At 30.0% G+C, this 16,468-nt stretch overlaps 1 long non-coding RNA gene across 1 annotated transcript; it reads left to right on the plus strand.

Moving 5' to 3' along the window:
• Positions 1 to 340: 340 nt before the first annotated feature.
• On the plus strand, positions 341 to 5,645 carry LOC148233798 (uncharacterized). Its single transcript, XR_015810279.1, has 2 exons — positions 341 to 4,010; positions 4,116 to 5,645. It is a non-coding gene; the product is annotated as an uncharacterized LOC148233798 (long non-coding RNA).
• The last annotated feature ends 10,823 nt before the right edge of the window (positions 5,646 to 16,468 follow it).

Consider the following 16,468-nt stretch of genomic DNA (forward strand, 5'->3'; position numbering starts at 1 on the left):
AGTATTCAATAAAAACTTTTAAACAGCATGTCATACGACTGTGTAACTGTCAAACTTATTATAACCTTAAGAGCTAAATAATTGACCATAAATGTTTAAAAAATTGTGGAATATGAGCGCCCAAAATATTACTTAAAAATTCTATAAAATTTTATATTCTTTTAAAAATATACAAAACATGCATTTTTTAAATGTTTAAATATTTTTAGGTCACGTTGTTAGTTTTGATACCTACACATTTTTATATGTTACGAAGCTAATAATATTTTAGATGATGTCAGATTTATCTTAAATAAATAAAACACAAAATCTATTGGAGAGAAATTTTACTATAAAATTATTTTAGACATCTTCAAATTAAAATGCATTATGCTACATATAACTTTTTTATACTGGCAACACTTTTAACGGTTAACTTTGATTGAACTTTTCGTTGGCGTCGGTTCGATTGTATTGCATTTCTTGAATTATAACGTTTCTGCGACCGACAAAAGTACAATCGAGGTTTCTTAGCCATATATAATTAATCTGTAGATAATAGTCTCAAATAATTTAAGTTTTTTAAGTTACATTTTTCCAATGCATGATGGAAACCTATAATGTAAATCCTATAGATATAGGTACACAAATAGATAATCAAGTGGATGGTGAACAACTAGATGATCAAAGAACCAGTGGAAGAATCGCGAATTTAACGCAAGAACAACGCAATCGTCGAAATTCCAGACGACGAATAGGAAATTTGTCCTCAGAACAGCAACAAAATGAAAATTCCAGAAGACGATTAACTAATTTGTCCACAGAGCAACAACAAAGCCAGAATTCCAGACGAAGAATAACTAATTTGTCCACAGAGCAACAACAAAGTCGGAATTCCAGACGAAGAACGACTAATTTGCCCGCAGATCAATTAGAAAACCAGAACTCCAGACGAAGAATAACTAATTTGTCCACAGAACAACAGGAAAGCCAGAATTCCAGACGAAGAATAACTAATTTGTCCACAGAACAACAGGAAAACCAGAATTCCAGACGAAGAATACCTAATTTGTGTACACAGCAGATCGCTGAGACAATCGAACGAAGACAGCGAAGAAACACTTTATATAAATGTGCCGTAGCTAATTCGAATAATTTTGTATGTCCGAACCCGCACAATTTAGGTATGATGGACAAAGAGTGCACGATAGAACATTGCAGAGCAGTTCACTTCTCCAGTGAAAAAGGAAAACTTCTTCACAGTTGCTGTCACGGTGGAAAAATTTTATTTGCACCGTCGACTTATCCGGACGAATTTCGCGACTTATTAACAGGTAATAATAACATTTCTAAGAATTTCAGAGAATTTATACGGCAGTACAACAGCGCCAATGCCTTCGCCTCATTTGGTGCGAACGTCGCACAAATCCCAGGTACTGGTCCATATTGTCTAAAAATTTCAGGAGAAGTTTACCATACCACTTCCAGGAGTTTGCACGTCGAAGGTGAGTCGCCATTATATGCACAGCTATACATTTATGACACAGATGAAGCAGTGAGAATGCGCATGAACCATCCGTCAAATGTGGATTGTCAAGAACAAATAATGAAAACGATTGATAGAGTCATTCGTCGAATAAATCCGTTTGCGATGCAATATAAGCGTCTCCATGAAGCCATGGAAGAGGAAGAAGCTCGAGTCGCAATCGATGGTGGCGAGATTCGCGACGTTCAGTTATTATTTGCACGGTCGTCCACGGATGATCAGAGAAGGTTCAATGCGCCTACGTCGGCCAATGAAGTCGCCGTTGTATACGTAGCGGACTGTGAAGGTGGCTTGCCTTATGATGTAGATGTCGCTGTGTTTCCAAAAAACGTTAGCGGTCTACAAAAGGTTAGTATGTTGTCCAAATATTTGGACCCTTTGGTATTTCCCGTATTGTTTCCTTTAGGTGAATTTGGATGGACTACCGGAATTCAACATCACTCTGCTTTCTCCACGCGACAACGATGCACTGTTACACCGATGCAGTTTTATGCAAATAAAATAGCAGTGCGCAGGCATGTATTTAATTCAGTCCATTTTTCGTGTAAACTTTTTCAGCAATATTTGATTCATGCATATATTGTGTGCGAATCGAATAGATTAAATTATATTAGGCATCACCAGCAACAACTGCGCGTAGAATCGTATCAAGGATTACACGATTATGTCAGGAATACGGCGGAGGAAAGAGGCGCTCGGGTAGGTAATGTTATTATTCTTCCTTCGACTTTTACAGGTGGACCGCGTCACATGAATAAATTGTACCAGGATTCGATGGCAATGGTAAGAAAATTCGGACGTCCTGATTTATTCATCACTTTTACGTGTAACCCCAAATGGCCGGAAGTACAAAATGAATTAGCTTTTAATCAAAATGCTAGCGATCGACCCGATTTAATTGCCCGAGTGTTTCAATTGAAAGTTGATGAATTTATCAAAGACATAACCGAAAAGCATATTTTTGGAAAAGTGTCTGCATGGGTTTATGTCATCGAAGAACAAAAGAGAGGCCTTCCCCATTTACACGGTGTTTTCACTCTGTGCGAGGAAGACAAATTTCGTACAACGACCGATATTGATAATGTGGTAAGTGCAGAATTACCTAATGATATTAATTTATATAATGTAATTTTAAAAAATAACGTTCACGGTCCGTGCGGAATATTAAATCCTAACTCAATATGCATGGTAGGTGGAAAATGTAAAAAGAATTTTCCAAAATTATTTTGCACGGACACTGACAATAATTTTTCAGGTTATCCAGTATACAGGAGGCGAGACAACAGCGCAGAAAACCATGTCGTTAGGGGAAAACGTATCGATAATCGATTTGTCGTTCCTTATAATCCATACCTTAGTAAAAAATATAATGCTCACATCAATGTCGAAATTTGTTCATCTGTTTTAAGTATTAAGTATATTCATAAATACATATCGAAAGGTTTTGACTGTGCCAGAATTGAAATGCGACAAGATGTACAAAGTCATTTAAATAATGAATTTATAGTGTATGATGAGATTAAGGAATATCTCAATTGTCGATACGTAAGTGGCCCCGAAGCGGCATGGAGAATATTGGAAAATCCAATTTATGACCATTCTCATCATATTTTTCTTCTTTCAGTTCATTTGCCAAATGGTCAATCCATCTTTTTCAGAGAGGGGCAAGAAGAAGAATCGCTAAGAAGGGCTGCCACGAATGATACGACGTTAACTGCATGGTTCCAGTTGAATGTGGAGGACAGCGCGGCCCGAACCGTCAAGTATCAAGATATTCCTAATCATTACGTTTTCAACAGGAACAAAAGGTGGACAAGGAGGCAGAGAGGAGGCGATAAAGTTATAGGACGTATAACTTCGATTTCTCCTCGAAATACTGAATTGTATCACTTACGTTTAATACTATTACACGTAACTGGTGCAACTTCATTTGAATCGTTGAGAACGGTCGATGAAATTGTGTTTCCTACATTTAGGGATGCAGCGCGAGAACTGAAACTCATCGACGACAACAGGGAGTGGCATCATTGTATGTCGGAGGCGGCGACATACATGATGCCAAAAGCTTTACGTGAACTTTTTGTTCTAATTTTAATACATTGTTTTCCAGCAGATCCGCTGCAACTGTGGGAGGATTTTAAAATTCAAATGTCTGAAGATTTTAGGGATGTTCCAGAAGAGGCTGCAATTAATCTATGTCTTCTTAATTTACAGCATCTACTAATGAAAGAAAATTCTTCTTGCAGAATGCAGAGCTTGCCAGAACCTAATGGCAACGTCGACTTAAATACTATTGACAATAATATAGAATTAGTTCTAGGTGAACAGATGGCGAAAAGTTTGAACGCGGAACAGCAACTTGCATTTGATGCAATAATGACAAGTGCTGTATTGAATAATAATAATTGTTTTTTCATAGATGGTCCTGGAGGAACAGGTAAAACTTACCTGTATAAAACTCTCATTCACACGTTGAGAGGAAAAGGTAAGAGGACGTTATCCGTCGCTTGGACAGGTATAGCGGCATTGTTGCTTCCTGGTGGAGTAACATGCCACACCGCATTTAATTTACCATTTAATTTTTTTCCAGATTCTACGTGTAATTTATCAATTAAAAATAAAAAAATTATTAAAGAAACAGATGTGATTATATGGGATGAAGCACCGATGGCTCCGGTAACGGCGTTAGATATGATTGATCGTACAATAAGGGACATTATGGGGAATAATTTAATTTTTGGTGGTAAAACTGTTGTTTTAGGTGGGGATTTTAGGCAAATTCTTCCAGTTTGTAAACGAGCTTCTAGAGGGCATTTAGTTTCATTATGTATTAAAAATAGTAGACTTTGGCCGTTTTTCAAAAATTTTAAATTAAAAACTAATATTAGAACATTAGAAAGCGAGATATTATTCGCCAAATGGTTATTAGATTTAGGCGACGGTAAACTTCCACCGGTGGAAGGAAAATCTGAGTCATCCGTGCTTATTCCTGATGAATCAATATGTGAAAATGTTGTAAATAGTGTATATAAAGAATCGCATTCTGTTTCAGATGTTCCTCTGTTTAGTGATCGAACAATTTTGTGTCCCAAAAATGAACAAGCTCGAATTATTAATGAAGAAGTACTAGGTAAACTACAGGGACAATTGTATACCTATAACTCTATAGATAGTATAATTAATGAAAATGGTGATTTAGATTTCGACGAACAAGCGAATTATCCAGTAGAATATTTAAATAGTATTCATCCCAATGGATTCCCTCCTCATGCTTTAAATCTCAAGATAGGAGCGATTATTATTTTACTTAGAAATTTATCTTTAAATGATGGCCTTTGCAATGGCACGAGGATGGTAGTAAAAAATTTAACTTCAAATTTAATTCAAATTCAAATTATAACCGGAGAAAAAAAGGGCAACGTTCACTTTATTCCTAGAATTTCTTTAAACACTGATTCAGACGTTAATATCCCATTTAACATGTGTAGAAAACAGTTTCCAATCAAGTTAGCTTATGCCATTACCATTAACAAATCCCAGGGTCAAACTTTTGACAAGGTAGGCGTGCTTCTTCCTGATCCAATATTTACTCATGGTCAGTTATATGTAGCGTTGTCTAGAGTTCGTTGCCGATCATCTTTGTGTGTTCATATAACAGAGGGAGCTAAACAAGGAAAAACTGAAAATGGTTATTTTACAGAAAATATAGTCTATACAGAAGTTTTACTTTGACTTTTAAACGGTTAAATTTATATATTTTAGAACATTTTCACATATTCTTTATTATTCTCATTTATATGTTTTTATAATGTAATGCAGATACCAACAATAAATAAATATTTTTAATATCAAATTTTAGTTTAATATCAAATTTTAATTTATTATCATTACTAATATCCATTTATTTTTTCCAGTTTTTCCGTTACCTTCTTACTCTATCACGACCTTGACCAGGCCACATATGATTACTTTTGTATTCGTATTCCACTGTTTTTGTATCCATAATCACGTATTTTTACATGTCCAACGTTTCCTATGTCATCAGTTTTCTTTGCCAATTCTTTCTGATGACTATTGTAGAATTGGCGGATTTAAAATAAAAGTTTCATTTACCAAACAATCCTTTTGTTTTCCTTTCACAATTTTAATATTTTTATTAATATATAACCACCAGTTTCATCGCAAATATACTTTCTAAACAATAAAATTCAAAATCACTAAAATTACAACTATAAAAAAGTTAATAATTGTAAAAATATGAATAAAACAGAAAAACCAGAGCGAAGCAAAAATATTATTTATAGCCCAAAAAGTTGAGCGTTCTGTATTTACCACACTCACTAGCTGCGGTACCTCACGACAGTGAGGTACCGACAGCTAGTATGTATAATTTAGTCTCTCTTTAAAATATTTTACATGAGTCAAAGAGTTTGCTAATACAACATTATATGATAAAGGTCGAGAGAAAGCATAATAATTTTTTCCAGCAGGATTTATTTCAGCTTTTTCGTTTGCCATATTTGACAGCCTCTGATTTTTTTATTGTGATGTTTGAGCTTTAGATTCAAATTATGGATTTTTAAATCGAACTCTTTGTTAAAAAAAGCTGAGTATATTTTCACGATTTAATATGATATTTACTGCTATAATTTTTTTGCTAGCATATATTATATATAACGTATGTTTTTCTTGTTAATATGTATTTATATTAATTGATTGAAAATTTTCTATTGTAACGTGCGTTAGAGTGGTTTAAATGCCATCAACAACTACGAAGTAAATAATGAGACGCTAAACAAAAATTAGTGACATTTTTTTTATAATTATTAACTAAAATCAAGGCTTTTTTATCATATAACGCGGTAGAACACGGCTCCTGCATCTTATTCACTGAAACGACAATTGGAACAAAAAATTCAAAGAATGAGCCAACAATAAAACCATATACTGGGAAAGCTAAAAAGCTACAATTTAAAAAAAAAGCGATCACAGAAAATCTGCTGAAAGATTTAAAAATTGTTTTTTAAAATCTCGCGAAAAAGTGCATATTATATAGCAAAGAAAAATCAAGCATTCTATACTTAAAATTTATCTTTTTTTAATTGCTCTATCAGTCTATTTAGTTGATGCATAGAAGAATGATGTTTGTGGAAAGCAAATTGTTCATGAATGAGTTTGCAAATAAGAGTCTTATATGATTTTTTAAATAATTTGCTAAACGACGGTAGTAAATTTATCGGACGATAGTGAATTGGTATGTTATCTGCTTTATCAGGTTTTTTTATCGGATGAATTTATGCATTGGTCCAGATAATTTCGAAATATCTAATATATATATATATATATATATATATATATATATATATATATATATATATATATATATATATATATATATATATATATATATATATATATATATATATATATATATATATATATATATATATATATATATATATATATATATATATATATATATATATATATATATATATATATATATATATATATATATATATATATATATATATATATATATATAAATAATAAATTTAATAAGTATGACGCTATTGTAGAGGTAGACATTACAACGTTTAAAAAGATAATGGATGTAGTAGGGAAATTTAATATCAAATGCGATAGGTGCAAAGTATACGAAGATATATTTGTATACCGTTATTATAATCATAAAGCTAGTGAATGTAAAAACAAAAAAAAATGTATAAAACGTGGATCAGAAAAGCATTTAGTAAAACAATGTAATAAAAAAAGATTGTAAAAATTGTTGTTGAACATAATTCAATGGAACGCAATTGTTTCATATATAAAAGGTATGCAGAAAAATATAATAATAAAATACAATACAATATATAGTAACTAAATAAATTAATTTCACATAAGAAACGCGAACCTGTAACTGGGATGATGATGCACAGGGTTATTTAACACATAAAGAAGAGAGAGAATTACTTGTTAAAAAGGAATATCCGCTATTTTTAGGATTAATTGAAACACATATCACAAATGATATTGAATAATATGAATTATATTGGGCAAATATATTTGGTTTACAACAATGTGTTAACGAAAATACAAGGACAGCTAATAACTCAAGTACATAAATATATTTCGTTTTTACTAATAGTTAAAAAGTACAATGTAAAATAAAATCAATTCCATGAATTACTGATCATTTTATTGTGTATATTTATATAAAAAAACACGATGTAATTTAAAATTTGTTTTTACTAAATTAGGATAAGAATTACAAAAAATGACTAGAATGTAGATAACATGAATGTTAATATGATATGGAGCAATATTTATAAGAATATTGTAGATGTATAAATAAAAAATCTATATAATATAAAACAGAATATCGATACAACCCGTGGCTTAATAATGACGTTAAAAATGTTTTAAAAATGGAAAACATACCAAAAATGTAAAAATATGGCAATCTAAGAATTAAAAATAGCTAAAAAATGGAATGAAAATTCGATAGTTTAAATAAAAAAATGCATAAGATGTAGAAAACAATAAAAAATAATTAGCCCTACTCAAAGAAACATTTTCCTTCTTGTCTCCACATGCATTTATAATTATAAATAATTAACTAATTTAGATTTCCCAGACACGTTAGGAATTAAAAAAAAACAAGATTTTTTTAGGTATTAGTCACCGACTTACACCACTTGTCTATCGTGCTGGTTATAATTGTATTTTTGCCATTGTTTGTATTATTAATTAATAGCAATTTTATTGTATAGTTAATTATTACTTTTTAAATAAACAACAGGTAACATTAATCATGTTTATATCAGCAAAAGCTTAAGTACGTACAATTGAATTATAAAAATAATTTGTAAAAGTGGGACGTGAAACGTATTCGTATCAGTCAAATTCACACATACGTGTAACATTAATTAAGAAACATTGTCAGTTGGCATTTTGCTGTCGAAAATATATTTACGTTTGATAACATCGTTTGAATCGATGGTTTAAAGGCTATAAAAATTATCTTAATTAATTAATACAATATAATAAACATGTAAATCCGAGTGGAATGCATCAAGTAACTTTCCAGTAAAATATGTAGATGTATTTTATTAATTTTTGTATATATTTAGATACATATATAATATCTGATTTTGTAGAATACGTGTTACTATTATCATTTTATAAAATATGACAATAATTACGAGAAGACTAATATTTTAATATAAAATTAAAATATATACTGTAAATATAGAAACTTTTCCTTTAATTTGTATTACCTTGTCATATTAATCATCTGTTTATTTTTCAACAAATATGAATACCAAATCTCTTGGAGATTTAATTTAAAGCAAAACAATAATTACATATTTATAAAAGTATTCTAGATAAGTTATAAAATACTTTATTTATAAAAATAATAAAGTTTTTTTAAATTCATAAAACGAATTTGACTTGCCTCAAACAAATAGTTTTTATAAAAAGTTAAAGTTTTGAGGTTTTATATAAATTATAAATGCTATTAAATATTTTATATAAAACTTATGTTTGTATCATATATTATATATCATACTTGATATAAATTTATAAATATTAAAGTGTTTCTTTCAATAATATTTAATGACCTTAAAAGTGAGCCTTTTCAACTCTTATATAAACAGACAGTTTCTATGTTCATTTTTAGGAGCTGTCATTCTTCTTCGATCCCAGTGTTATTTAAAGCCTTGCCACGTGCATCGACAAAATTAAATCCAACCTTTCTTTTTCCTAAAAATAAAATAAAAATACATAATATATTTGTCGAGAGAGAGAGAGTGAAAGAAAGATTTCGATTTTATGTATTCAGATTTGACGTTTGCGACACGTGTAATAGGTAAACAATGCTCTTTTGTAACTTTTGAACTGGGCTATTGAAAAAAAACCTTTTAAAAACCACGAGATGCTTCTTTGACACTAAGAACTCCGACAATTCGAAAGCTCGTCATCTATATACATTGTTACAGGTTCGTACCCAAGAATTTTCCAACAGGAATTGTTAACTAAATACGTACATATTACGTATAATAAATGTGAACGTTGGAATTTAAGGCACGTGTCGTTTTTATGCTTTGTAATATTACGTATTATACTTACTGGATAAAATGAACTTTTAGTTACTTTACAGTCTTACAGTAACATTAACATTATCTCGACAGATAAGCATATTATCATAATAAAAATATTTGCGATATAAAGATTAGAAGGCAAGAGAAAATAATGAATACATACAAAAATGTGTTTTAAATATAAATTTTAACTGTAATATAAATATATATGCATATATAAAATATAAGGGATATATTAAATAAAATAAAATTAATACAAAATCTGTTATCAGGCCTCAGTGACACCTATTTTGTGTTAACTGTGTTTAATGTTTTAAATCATCAAGAAAGAAGTTCGTTATTTTGTGCAAAAGAAGAAGCTGATTCTAAAACTAATTCTGGGTGCTAAAAAAGAGCAGGCACAAGATTCTTATTACGTCGCAAAGAAGACACTCTTTTGCAGTCTTATCAAATTTAATTATTGGGAGATAGATATAAACTGTTAAATCGTTCCGAAAGTAATATATTGTAATAATATTTACTGGACTTTATAAACATCCCTTGTACATAATTAACATATTATAGTTTGTTAATGTGAAGCAGAATGAGATGTGTTGATAATACATTTTATGGCATCTTACTTTGTCTCTGATTGTTTCTATATACTAAGACACGCGATGGCCTCAATATAAAACCTGTTAACTGTTTCAAGTAAACCGTTTTGTGTTGAAAGCTTGATTAAAATTTTCAAACCCCATTTATCAACACGTTTAATAGGTCACCCCGTTTCACTACAATAAGCAACCATGTTTTTCAAACGATCAAACAAACCGACTTATTTTTCACAGTAAAATTTTCCAAACTGATATAACGGGCTCAATATTTCTAGCAATATTAGGCTATTAAAATAATCACTTTAATGGATTATATATGATGGTCATTTTACTACTTTTGTATTTAATAACAATATATTAGATTGGATTATTTTGTATTGTATATATAATAATTTTAATGATGTTATATTTTTTGTAGTATAATGAAGGTAAAATATATAGAATTTTTTTGGATAAGTTAAATGCGAGTTTAATAAAAATATTATTTTCTTGATTTATTAATTGAGTGTGAAAATAATAAATAATATTTAAGAAGAAACTAATTAGAGGGCATGTTCTTCATTTGACGTTTCTATTTAATATAAATATTAAATGATAACCCAAAAAATTGAAACAAGTAATTCTACAAAAAGTTTCTCATCTTATATTATCTACATTATTTTTAAATTTATTTTAAACGATATTATAAAAGTTATATATTAAGTTAAAAAGCAATGTTTTATAAAAATATGAAATAAAATTAATATTTGATTAAAAACTTGTGCATTGTTTTTATTTATTATTAATTAAAACCGCAGTATTCAATTATAATAAAAACCCGATATTGACAAAAAAAACGATTTTAACTTGAAATTGTATAAAAAGCAAACACAATCTATTTCCAAGCCACAAATAACGTTTGACGTATAACAATGTGTCAAACGAGATTGGTGGCGAACAGGAAAACTTTATTATGTAAATGTAGGGTGAGCTTGCGGCTGTATTTTATGAGAAACTTAAAATAAAATTAGAAAGTACAGATAATGTATTCAAAATACTTTATTTGTTAAAATATAAGGGTTTCTAAGAAAATAGATCATTTAAATACACACATTTTAAGCCAAGTCAATATTTTAAAGAAAGAAAGTCTGATTAGTAAAAATTGGATGAAAATTATGAATTTATTTTACATTAAAATTAAATATTAATACTAAAATTAAAATTAAATATTTTTTAAATATTCTTAACGGATTTATTTTATATGTGTTATAAATAATGATGGTAATCGTCCGCTTAAAATAGGACACCTAAATTAGTTACAACTTTTGTGAGATGAAACTCATTGTTATCCATTTCATGATAAAGATTAAGTAGTGTTTTTGTTCGAGGATAGGTCATGATATATGATTGTATGATTTCTATTAGTCGATGACCACGCACATAAATTTTCAGCTTAAACTTACAGTTTTGTACAATTCTCAATGAAATCTATTTTAAGGAATACTTTAATAGAATTATACAAAAATATACCAAAACATTTATGAATCGAGATTCAAGAATTCAATGGCAATGTACTCAATTATTTTGTGATAAAACTCAAATCGATTTTGATTTCGATGTAACGCACATATATTTATTTATAGATAATTGTTTTATTTCAATAAAAAAAGTTCAGCACTAATTTATTTATTAGCAAGGTTTATGTTTTCTCCCAGATTACCCATCGAGCGTATGGTCACCCGATTTCTTAGAAAAAACGAACAAGATAAAGCTTTCTCGCGCATTCTCCCCCTCGTTTTATTCAGCTCGTCTCTCTCTCTCGGAAAAATAATAACAAAACATACATGAGTATACTTGTATAAAATGATCACTTCGAGTATGAAAAATAAACCCTATCAACATGCCCATCGTTGTTCGAGCGTATGTCCTTCTCCACAAACAAACAGCCGTGGCTCACTTGAAACACTTTTGATTAAGCAACACAAGGACCTGTTCGTGAAATTGATCCGAAGATTCCGGAGAGAGTGGAGGAGTAGGATCTGAGTGCCACTCTAGGCGCTCGGAGATGCGTCAGCCCTTTTGTCGCTCGGGGGTGGCCCTCATTTTCTCAGGTGGACAAATAAGTGACCGTGGGCGTGATTTGAGGTGGCTTCGATGCTTGCAAATGAAAGATGGTGAAGTAATGTAAACTAGTTATGACTAACGTAACATACGCCATCAGCCACATACGTACCCTCATCAACATAACTACCCGATATGGGTCTTTTAATAGAGTTTGCCATCTTTTCCTATTTATACTCTACGAAGGCTCTCCAGTTACTCACGCCGAGTATAGAGTAATCTGCCGCCATTGTTGGCTGGCCCACCTTTGACCCTCTGCCCTATGATACATTATTCGAGTCTGACTGGACATCGGATATCTTTTAAAATATTTTAAATTAAGTTTTAATATCAAATTTAATAGCACGAGTTTTGAAAAATTAGTTATCGATTGTAAATTTTGAATATATTATTGAAATAATCAATTTGCTAGACAAAATATCTAACAATAAAAAAGAATACCACGCACGTACGGTGAGATACACGTGAGTTACGAGAATGAGAAGTGGGCGTGCGGAACGCGTATAACGCACGCCCTTATCTCTCATTCACTATCGTCACTTAACACGCGAGCAAGCGAAAGGAAATGTATTTCACCGCACGCGCCTGTTTAATACTACAACTGCGTAATAATTAAAGTTTTCACAGACCATCTTCTTGCTAGAACATCCGTCTCGTTAGCCAGTCGTAAGAATCAGAAAAACTACACTTATGTGCGTAAAGGATACGCGATAGACAATATGTTATGACCAGCAACCCCTTGCATTAACGATCTTGGCAACTTTTATGTCAAGGCGTCGATATTTCGTTGGCTGAATAATCGAGCGATGCAATTGGCCCAGCAACATTCGCAAGAGTATAAAATATGTTACACTTAATCACATCAGTAGACGATCAAACGGTCACAATTTGAGAAGGCAGATCAGATATCGCCCAGAAGACCAGAGATCGGATCGACAATAAACTGTTACCAGCTTTTTCGGTCTATTTTAGTAACAAAGTCACACTTCTTCGGCCTCAAAACCCAAAACCTGATTTTCTTAAACGATAATATTTATAACTCCGAACATCAGACGAATAAATAATCGACTCATAAAAAAATATATAAATGCTACGAAAATATATAACCAATGCCATATTTGAAACCAGCGCATAATTTAACATATAAATCACGGTATTTACCCTTTGTGGCAAAAAAGTAATGTAAAATATTGCGTAAATGTTACGTTACAACAAAAAGAGTAATTTAAAATTAATCAGAATTTAAGGAATTTTTGTAGCGAATGCCAATATAAATATTTACTTTTAACCATAAGAAATTACAATTTAGAAGTAGAGCAAAAAAATTAATTAAAAGTGTAAAAATATAATAATTAGACAGTAACATAAAAACAAGACCTAATAAGTAAAACCAGTGTAATTTTTTCAAGAATTCTATACAAAAAAAATATTTTATATAGTCGATGGTTGAGTAAACCTTGATTCGGCAAACACGATTCTAGGTATTATTGATCTCCTCATCTGTCATTACCTTTTGTCACGTTCAATCATATAAGTAAAATTATTCGAAATCAAAGTTATATATAATACCTATATAATATATAGATTGCATCGTTTATAAGGTCTGCCATCATCATCATTCCCCTTCAGATCCAATATCTTAGAAATAAAACTTCTCTAAGGCAAGACAAATTCTTTGATATATTGACAATGTCGTCTACATAAATAATGTATATCGATTTATATATATATATATTTTTTAGGAATTCAACATTTAAACTTAAATCATGAGTGATTTGTTCATATAGCATTCAAATTAATTTAATCAACTTTGATGAAAGGTGAGAATATTGCGGGCCATTATTTGCTTGTAGCTTATAATATTAATTTTAATTAAATCGATTTAAATATATAAACCGCAAGCTAAGCCACAAAGCCATAATAAAATATGTATGCGTAGTTTATAAATAATATATAATACAATTTATCATATACACATGAATTTAATATATATAATATATGCAACCTTATTTTGTATATTACTAATAATTTAACACATTTCTATACATAAATATGTCTAAAACGAGATACATACTATAATAAACCGCAAAATCCATGTTAATCTTGGTACAGAAATATAATTAGTTTGCAAAATCCTGACATGATTGAAGTGATAAGCTTTAAATATGACGTATTACGTATTGAATCTGTGATATAAGATGTGCTTTATAGAGCGCGTAACTTCGAATATGAATTTATAAAATTCAATTGTATAATTTTACACAGTGTATTTCTTGAGTCAATTTTTTATACTTATATATAAAACTCAATTGTGTTCATGTCACGTACCACACGTGTGAGTCGAGTTTAGATTCTCTTTTTATATAAAAAAATCAAATCATTCTTGTAAAAAATATATGTAAATTTGGATAAGTGCTAGGGATTACACCTCTTTGAATATCATTCGTATTTTGATAGGTAGAAAATGGTTTAGCTGTAAGCCGAGAATATTAATAATATACGTAGGGTGAATAGATAAAGTGCGAAAAATGTGTTTTGTGTTAAGAGTTTTACACATTAAATATGAGGGAGTTAATATCTTAATTGTTAATTGATGTGAAGTTTATCCAGTGATTTATGGTTATATATTTCATAACAGTAGCATTAGATTCAGTCTTAAAAAGAATGGAACAGAATTAGAGTTATAAGTGTTAACACAATATTTGTTAGTTTTTACACATGTTTTTAAATAAGTAAGGGGTGATAATATTTTTAGATTTTGATTACTACGATCAAGTACGAATTTAATTTCATAAAAATAGTGCAACATTTAAATGTTTTACATGTTACAGTTTAAGTGATAAATTGCGATCAAGTATACAATGAGAAGGTCGAGTTTTTGTTAAAGCGTATAATGCTATATTTTGTGTATGCCTTTATTTGACAATGTATGCTTTACCTAGTGAGTGTGTGAACTTTCTGGCGTGAGCTAGTTATATTGTTATCAAGCGTGTTTAACAATCAACCTAATTGCGGGCGACTAATCTTAGCGTTTGACAGGTTGGCTGTAAGTGAGTGTTGGTCAGAACAGTGAACACCCCATTAATAACTCTCTGCAACGAATCTACTTCAAAAGAGAATGATGTACATTAGCAACAAGATATACCTTACACAAATGGTACAAAATACATATTAAATATATAAATTATTTAATTTTGTATACATTGCCAGTGAGAAAATACAATTACTATCATAAACTATTTTTTATGTACTGAAGTGATTTGAGAGTGTATAATGCATACATTAGCTAGATAATGTATGTATTTTTGAAATTTTTGAAGAGTGCAAGTACTTTTTTTATTTCCTATATGATTCAAAACTATTTTTTAAGCTAAATACTTTATTATTGCTTTTTATTTATATATTCAATCAAGTTTTATAATGTGTTTCTATGTATATCTCTATAATAGTAATTTAAAAGTTCGCACGACTCCATTGATTCCCTCGAGTCATGCGAGGATTAAATTGCACACAGTTCCGATCATATTTTGTCGCTCTGATTCAAATCTCAAAACTTATCGTTTTATTTTGTGACCGGAACTCAAAAGCAAGATTGTACAATAAGTAAAAAAATCTAACCTTTAAGAATTCTATTTTTTACCACGCAAAAGAAACAGACGAGACGCAAGTAAAATTTTATCGGTAATATGCTTGGAAATGTTTCGTCTTTTTTTGCGGCGGAACGACTTTATCGATTTTTCTGTATAAAATACATTTTAATGCATGATTTTGTATTATTGCTGTAATACAATACACTACAAATTATTTTATTAAAATATATATTTACTTAACACAAAATATTTAATTAAAACAATCAATCAAATGTATGATCCACCTCTCGATATTGCTGCCAAACGAAACGATAACGTTAAAAGCGAAACTTTAGGAAAATATGTATATATTATAGATGAATTTTTGATAATTTAAATATTTTTAGACTTTTATATTATATTCACTTTCAAGCTTAAAGTAATGAATTTGCAAAGAAAAATATTATTATAATAAAAAATCCTGATTGTTTAACTTTATAAGTCTAAGACTTTAGGGGGAAAACAAAAGATTTCACGAACAATGGCCTTAATTAAACACTGTTTCTTAAATTATAA

Source organism: Plectrocnemia conspersa, unplaced genomic scaffold, assembly GCF_051122295.1.
Source record: "Plectrocnemia conspersa isolate PC_06_02 unplaced genomic scaffold, ASM5112229v1 ptg000007l, whole genome shotgun sequence".
NCBI lineage: Eukaryota > Metazoa > Arthropoda > Insecta > Trichoptera > Polycentropodidae > Plectrocnemia > Plectrocnemia conspersa.